Here is a 9159-nt window from a genome sequence, read left to right as displayed (position 1 = left end):
GGAAATTTATTTTTCACAGTTCTGAAGGCTGGCAGTCTTAGATATGAATGCCCATGTGGTTGGGTGAGGGCCCACTTCTGGGTCATAGGCTTCTCTTTATAACTTCACATAGAAGTAGGGCCGAGAGACCTCTGTAGGATCTCTTCTGTAAGAGCATTAATACCATCCATGAAAGTTCTAATGATCTAATCAAATGGTCTAATGATCTAATCAAATCCCAAAGGCCTCACCTCCTAACATCATCACATTGGGCTTTCGGATTCCAACATGTGAATTGGGGAAGGACCAAACATTGAGACCACGTTGAGCATATTTTATGTTTCCAAGAAAATTATTTCCTGCATATTCAACATTGTATGATTGTATGTATGATGGCAGTTTTCCATACATAATGGTCAAAAATGTATTTAAAATGTAATTGTCAGTTTAATGAATTACAGTATTCCCCTTTGTTGGCCCTTTGGTTTCCAATGCTGCTTCTAAAAATCATTCATACAATGATTAATCTATTAGATATACATTTTTTTTTCATTTTAGGTTAATACCTTGAGATTTCTAGAATTAGATTAGGACAAATATACGAAAGCAATTACTATAGATTGTCAAATCATTTTCCAGAATTAAAAAAATATATATATTTACCTATTTTGAGAGAGAGAGGGATGGAGAGTGAGTGGAGAGGGGCAGAGAGAAAGGGAGAGAGAGAATCCCAAGTAGGTTCTGCATTTTCAGCACAGAGCCCTACATGGGGCTCAAACTCATGAACCATGAGGTTATGACCTGAGCCCAAACCAAGACTATGCTTAATCAGCTTAGTCACCCAGGGGCCCCTTCCAGAATTTTTTTGATCAGCATATTCACTAACAGTATTTGGTAATACTGATAGCATCACACAATTTCCAGTATTATGTGTAATTTAATTTTTAGCAAATTAAATATAAAGTTGATGCTTTACCTAGTTAGTATTCTTATGATGACTAATGAAGTTGAAGTCTTAAAATATATACATTAGACATTTGTATGTTTTGATCTTTTTGTTGTGAAACAACATACAGAGAAGTTTGTGAAACAATTGTAAAGTTTAAGAAATCATTATGAAGTGAGGGCTCAGATAACAACCAATCAGTTCAAGAAAGAGAAATCATCAGTCCTCCAAAAATTTTCTGCCACAACTTCTTCCCTACCACCTAAGAATAACAGCTAATCTGACTGCCGTGATGGTTCATTTTTTTCTGCTTTTACTCATATTTTTACTATTCCATTGTTGGGATATATACTGTTTAATTTGTTATGTTTTATTTGTTATGTTTTGAATGGAGCTCAGCAAACTGGGGTTATATAGTATGTAATCCTGGAGGCTCTTTCATAATCACTGTATTTGTAGGATTCATCCAGGTTATGTGATACTATATTTTTTATTTTTTGTGCATTTCACTGTATGTACATACACCTTATTTTTTTTTCCATTTCTACTGTTGATGGTATATCTTAGTAGTTCCCAGTCTTGACTTTTAAAAATAAGGGCACTGTGATTATTCTTGTAAACACCTGTCTGTGCATATGCACACACATACATTTTTGTGGATTATATACCCAGGTGTGGGGTTCTGAGTAGGAGTAGTTGTGCCTGTTCGTCCTTAGTAGATGGTGCCAAACTTTTTACCAAGTGAATGTATTAATTTCCTCTGCTTCCAGAAACATATAAGAGATTCCCTTGGTCTAAATCCTTGCCATGCCTGCTCTGTCAGTCTTTTTCCTTGTAGCCATTCTTTGGATAATCATAGTACCATCTTGCTGCTGTAATATACGTTGCATGGCCTTACACTTATTGGCCACTTAGCTAGCCTTTCTGTTCTCATGTATGAAAACTGATATGCCATTGTCCTATTTTTTTGTCAGTTGGTATATAAACTAAATATAAAGTCTTCATCTGTTGTATGTGTGGTTAATAGCTAATATATTCCCCACCCCTGGCTTATGTGTTCTATCTCTGAATGATGTTTTTGATGTTATAAACATAGTCAGATATACCCAACATTTCCCTTAGGATCAGAAAATATTCCTACCAAAGGTCCTAAAAGTCTTTTTATATAAAAATTATAAAAATCTTTTTGTTTGGCCATTCTCACTTATTTAAGAAAGTCTTTAAATACATAGGAGATTTAGAACCTGAAGGCACTGACTAGTATAACCTTGGATTTCCTGATTTTGTACAAATAGGGTTCACCTTCTCCTAGTCCATTGCTTGACAGCAATATATCATTCCCTTAATTTTTGATGTCTACAGTTAATTAATAAAAGTCCTTGTTAGTGACCTTTGTTTGTCTTGGGGATGTGTGCGGTTCAATCAGGGACAGAAAAGGTGATTAGATTTTATTTGTGAAAATTTTTCTCAGGCAATAGGGCACATTGAGGTAACTTCAACTACCTCATTTGTGCTACCATCCCAGGGAAGAATAAACCACTCAGTTACAATGACAGTCCTGCCGTATAATCAATGCAATCCATAATGAGCACAGACAGCAGTGTAAATATCACACTGCAACACATGTCAGGGAAAACAATTCTTAAAAAAACACCCATTTTCTCTAATGTGTTTCTATAGGAACTGAAATTGGATGTCAGGCTGATGCCTGTAAATAGATTATTTTTGAATCTGAAGGTCTATGCTGGAAGAAGCCATTAGTTCTCAATCCTGAACAAATCATGCTGCATCATGAAAAGTGGTCTGGTGATAAATTGATCTGGTTATTGTGTTTTAGAGTCTAAAACCTATGGAAGCAACAGTCATAATTAAGCATCTTTTTATTCGAGCACATGGGGAAAAGGTCACTTTAGTTTCAGTCAAGAACATGGATCTGAATTCATTCATATTCATTCATCATCAAACCTTCATTGAATGCTAAGTCTGCATTTACCGCAGTCACTGTGTTCTCCAGGAGAGTTTCAGAAACACCTATTATTTCCCTTAAGGACCTCTTAGTTTGGTATAAACATATCTTCTGTGCCAGAAAGATTGCATTCTCAATAATCTGCTCAAAACTACGTGAGCGCGTGTCTCTGAGTGTGCGCATGCACACTTCCTAAGGAGGGCTTGCCTTTGTGTCTCAACATAACAATACATATTGAATTACTAATTACCTTTAAGGCTCTGATGAACTTAAATCAGAAGTCAGTGTAGGACTTCATTTATTCTGAAAAGCAATTTTGCAGTATTTTCATGAGGCGAAATAAAGAGCCAGCCACTTTATAAACCTGAAAATGTATATGGAAGGACCATATTAAATATTTTAAAACTATTAGACCAATTAAGTATTTAAAACTCATCAAAGCATGTGTTTCTAAGCAGGCAAATATATTCTTTCATATTTTTACAACGTAATTATATTCTACCTAATTATCTCTATATAACATGAAATACAAAGCTTTTGAGAATTTGTGTGTGTTAGTTATGGTGGTGGTGGTGGTAGTAAATCGACAGCAAAAAGTGCAAAACTTTGGGTGTAGATGTTCATTCTGATGACTGGATTTTTCCTATCGAATATGAAATTTTCTTTTTTTCTAAAAATATTAACACAGTTTCCTCTTTTTAATCCTGTTCTCATACTTGCCTTCCTCTTGCATAATATGTATTTCACTTATTTAGTTGATTTATTGTTAGCCTCCCTGTAGCCTTGTTAGAATGTAAGGTTCATTAGAGCAGAAAATATTGTCTCTTACTTCGTGTACAGTTTTGCTCCTAGCCCTTCTAAAAATGCCTGGTACGTAGTGAGAGCTCAATAAGTATTTTTGAAGGAATACTTCTCAGTGAATATGTTTGAACAGCTGAGAACAAAATCTAGGAGTAATTTCCAGGGTAGCAAGAATTTTCTACTAGATGCTAAACGTTTGCATGGCAGTCACAATTTATTATTGTTTTAAAAATACGATCAAACAATTAACACTATGTGCAGAAGAGTAACTTCATCCTTACTTTTGCCTGTGTTTTCTACTCCTCTCATGGCCAAACCACCCAAGTTGCCCTCTTCTTCAACTCCTGTATAGCATAAAGAAAACCCTATTTCTTATACTTTCTGATTTGGATATAGACACCCTGCAGTCATATGGTTATTTGTCCCCCAAGTTATCACCCTAGCTCTCTTGTATAGTAAGAAACATGGTATGGTGCCAGCTTTTAGAAAATGTCCTCAGTGTTCTAGAGGGGCATAAACACTGTTACCATATTACCCAATTACCCAAGGTAAATGAAACGTGTGGACCAAATAGAAAAAGGATGGGGGCGCCTGGGTGGCTCAGTCGGTTGGGTGTCCGACTTTGGCTCAGGTCATGATCTCGCGGTCCGTGAGCTCCAGCCCCGCATCGGGCTCTGTCCTGACAACTCAGAGGCTGGAGCCTGTTTCAGATTCTGTGTCTCCCTCTCTCTCTGACCCTCCCCCATTCATGTTCTGTCTCTCTCTGTCTCAAAAATAAATAAACGTTAAAAAATTAAAAAAAAAAAAAAGAAAAAGGATGAGGGATCTGGCCAAAGCTTCACTGAAGAAGCTAGCCAAAGACCAATTTTATCGGATATCATGGTTTCTGACATATACCAGAAATATTTGGTATAAATTAAAGTGCTCATTCTAAACAAGACCTGTCAGTCTATAAACGAATCACGTGACAATTTTTGAAGAGAGAAAGAAGCCATCTGTTGCCCATGTCAATCAGAATTCACTCTAGGTTGATATGTCTTTCCAAAATAATTACCACTTTGGCGTAACTAACGCAGTACAAACGTGGCTTAGTCCTTTGTTACTGCGTTTATCTGGCTCTTCTGTTTTAAACAAGACTGAGCAATTCCTGCCTGATTTCCTCAGTAGTCCTAGTAATTATTACCTTCTCCTTGTTGCCTAGAAGTCACCTTTGCTTTAATCGTAAGCCTATGATTAACTAACAACATTTTATCACCAAGAGGCATCATGTTTGGAACCAAAGAACTCAGTTCTGTGAAGAGGGTCAAGTAATGTGTCATCTCATAGTATTCGTGCTATAAAATGACTATGGAGTGTCCTTAAGAAGTGTGGTACGGTTCAGGGTTTGTGCCCCGCGTCGGGCTCTGTGCTGACAGTGAGAGCCTGGAGACTGCTTCCGATTCTTTGTCTCCCTCTCTCTCCGGCCCTCCCCTATTCATGCTCTGTCTCACTCTCTTTCTTAAAAATAAATAAATATTAAAAAAATTTAAAAAAGAAAAACAAAAGAAGTGTGGTAAATTGTATACCTTTTGGAAATATGTTGTATTGACTTTGTGCTTTACAGAGAATATGAATCTTTGGGATTTTCTTATATTGCTTTGTGAGCATTAATTTGTTCAAGTAATTAAAGTCACAGTAACAAATGTTTTTCCAAACCACACAGATCAATTCCAAAACATGATTGGAATTCTATGGCTCCAATCTATATAATGTTTACTAGAGTGTCTTATTCTGGTAAGAGGGGTAATTGGATCATGTAGTCCTCTGTAGGATATATTTTGTTTAATTTTATTTATATATATATATTCTACACATAGTTTAAAAAGGCAGAGGATTCAAAGGCCCAAACCAAAACCACAATTTCCTGCACTAAACATAACACACTCATTTTCCAAGCTCCAGAGGAAAACGCTTTCAATTCTTTATCTCTTCTGATATAAACATAGCAGTTACCAAATAATAGGTTTATAGAGCTGTTGTTTTCCTACGTACATTACCTATCATCTGCTACTACTGAAGAGATAAATTCTCTTAAATTTATCGCTGAGGAGAGATGCTTTGGAAATCGGCCTTTGAGATCTTGCAAATCTGAAAACTGCTCATTTTACCTTCACATTTGATTGGTAATTGTATGGATTTAGATTCTCAGTTGCAAGTAAATTTTCCTCAGACTTTTTAAGGCACTATTCCTTGCTCTTCTAGCCTCTTGTGCTATTGAAAAGTCCATTGACATTATCATTTTGGCCCTTCACACGAAGACCTGAACTTTCTTCCCTCACTTTCAAAGCTTTTAGCATAATTCTTTTTATCTTTATTGTTTTGCAACTTCACAAATGATGTGCCTTTGTGTGCATGGGGGGGGGGGGGAGGGTCATGTGTAAGGAACAAAATATCTTCTTATGTCTGTGAGTGTATTAACTGTAGATTTTTTCTTAATTTTTTTTTTTTTTTTTTTTTTTTTCATTTGTGTAGGTTGCTTCTCAGGTTAAGAAGTTAAGTTTTGTTCACTGAGGTCTCTCTCTCTCTCTCTCTCTCTCTCTCTCTCTCTTTTTATGGAGGGTGTAATAGGCCACGGACTGGGGCCAAGGAAGAGGGGTTTTTTTATGTTTATTTTTGAGTGAGGAAGAGCAAACAGGGGAGGGGTAGAGAGGGGAAGACAGGATCTGAAGCGGGGTCTGTGCTGATAGCAGAGAGCCCAATGCGGGGCTCAAACTCATGAACCAGGAGATCCTGAGCAGAGCTGAGATCAGATGCTTAACTGACTAAGCCATCCAGGCGCCCCAGGGTGTCTCATTTTTTAGAACAGCAATTGGTCAACAAATACTTGTTGATTGAATGAATGGATGGACGATATTTGTCAGTCTTTCTTACTTAAAAAGGAGATACTAAAAATCTAGTAAGAATTTCTATGAGCATAGGGTGACCTTGTTAACATCTCAGTTTTAAGTGGAGAGGCCACAAGGAGAGAGCTGGGCCATTTGGTTTGATGACCCTCAAACATTAGTATTGATGGACCTTTTCTCTTGGTCTTATTCCTAAAAGGGTTTCCTAATCTCCATCTTGATGGGGGTGAGTATGCGTAATGCTGCTTTCTAGAATCTGTAACCTGAGTGGGGAAAGGATACTAAAGGATCTCACCCTCTTCCTTATCTAGACTCTCTCTTAATCCCAGTGTTTTCATAATGGTACCTCACCTGCCTTGCCCTAGAGAGTACCTGTCCCTAAATCCAGTTTCTGGTTCAGTTTCTTTAGGGAGCAAAACCCATTGCCTGCTGGTAGCTGGAGGGGTGTTCTCTTCTACGGGTGGGGTGAGAGATGATATCTAGAGATGACAATGCTTCTTGTATGTACTTTCAACTACTTCCTATACAGCTTTATGCATCACTTCTTACACCACTCTCAAGGCAGGTGAAAGGTTTAGTTTCTAAAATCAGAGGGTGCTTAGTTACCATTGAATTTCAGAGAAATGGTGATTTTTTTTTAAATAATAAATATTTGCAACAATATCTGTGCCAAGAAATATTTAATTTTCAAATTTAACCAAGTGTCGTCTATTTTATGTGGCAACTCTATCAGAGTCACGTTTGCCTTCAGTTCCTAATCTCACCTTGAGTATTTTTGCTATACATTGAATTCAGTTTCATTACCTTTCCCCTCCCCTGGTTACTAGATTTCAACTTTCTCTAGTCTGGAAGTCATTCATCCACATGCTTTGCATCCTCCTAAAATATTGTTAATATATTTCATCTGCTTTCTTTTCCTTTATGTTCCCTATGTGTTTGAGATTATATGCCTTTTGTTCATTTATTACCTTTTTGTTGGAGTTTTTGGAGAGAGTGGCAATTAACAAATGTTTACCTGGAAGTCTTTGTGATTATTTCAAAACTTTGAGATTTAGTGTCCAAAATATCCCTTCCCATAATATTTTGCATTTTTCTAGAATAATGGTCTACAGTGAATGAAAACAAGCTAATACTTGGATTTTGTGCTATTTCGCTTGGTTTTATATGCAAATTGTAAAATAAAACCTATAGAAAACTTTTATTTTCGCACCAATTAAAATATTTAAGCTCAATAATTAAATATTTTGATGTGATGAAATTGTTCAATTCTATATGGACCACTAAATTATATGATGTGCACATGTGGAAAATAGAAATGGTTTTGACATGCATGCTTCTTGTCACACAAACAAGGATGAAATCAGTAGTTTCAAACCTAAACAATAAAGTCAGGATGGATTTCACACCGTCAAAGAGATCTTTAACAAGAGAAATGGATTTTCATATATTTGTACCTAGTAAACTCAAATATACATGGGCATGTTTAGTAAATTAAATGGAAACATTGTTTTATTTGCCTTAAGGAGACATTGCAGTACATTCTCTAAAAGATAAATGAAGAGAGTTGAAATACGGCCCAAGATTGAACATTTGTCAAATCAAAATTGAAGGCAGCAGGCAGTAAATTGGATTTTCTTTTACAATAACATGTAGTTCACCTTCTATCATTGTAACAAATATTATAATGTATGCTTTATGACATCATATCTTTCATCTACTTTTGTTGCTGAAATTTTAAGAATAACATGGGTCTTTATTGTTGCTATACCACAATTCCCTCACATGCAAAGTGTTTCCTTAAGGATGTATTTTTCCACAGAGGAAATATTAGCCATCACTTGTCAACTCAGATACAGAATAAATAGCACTATCAGTACTCAGTTCAGGTTCAAAGGAGTCTCTGAATTGTGGTGTTGAGCCTGCTAGAGGTACTAATCATCTCTCAGAGCCCAGCTGCTCTCAACTGCAGGGAAAGATACAACTTGGGTATTTTATTTCATTGTATCTTTTTTTCCCCAGATGCTAAGGAAGAGCAGGAAAAAAATAGCCCTGCTTCTTTCATCAGAACACAGAAAGTATCTGCTAACACAGGTTATGTGTAAGAATATAACTGAGTAAAAAAAAGGATCTTCCCCAGGAATTTTATAACATTTGTACTGTGATGTTTTGAGGTTTGATCAAGAGATGCTAACTGATTTGTGATCATTGATGGAAAATATCTGATGATTCTCATTTCCCCTCTTGAAGAGGAAAATGCAGTTTCCCTGGGACTGTATTCTTAAGCGAATGTGAGATGTTTGATACAAAGAATTCTAAAAATTGAAATAGCACTCAGTGCTCAATGGGAGAAAGCACATACTTTTATGAAGTCCTTTACCTTTTTATTATTTATTTATTTATTTATTTATTTTCTTGTTTTTCTTGTTTTTTTTATATTTTTTTCTTTTTTTATTAATTTATTTTTATTTATATATGAAATTTATTGTCAAATTGGTTTCCATACAACACCCAGTGCTCATCCCAAAAGGTGCCCTCCTCAATACCCATCACCCACCCTCTCCTCCCTCCCACCCCCCATCAACCCT

Source organism: Herpailurus yagouaroundi, unplaced genomic scaffold, assembly GCF_014898765.1.
Source record: "Herpailurus yagouaroundi ecotype Mexico unplaced genomic scaffold, PumYag 159, whole genome shotgun sequence".
In the NCBI taxonomy this organism is placed as follows: Eukaryota; Metazoa; Chordata; class Mammalia; order Carnivora; family Felidae; genus Herpailurus; species Herpailurus yagouaroundi.
This window is presented reverse-complemented; position numbering follows the sequence as displayed.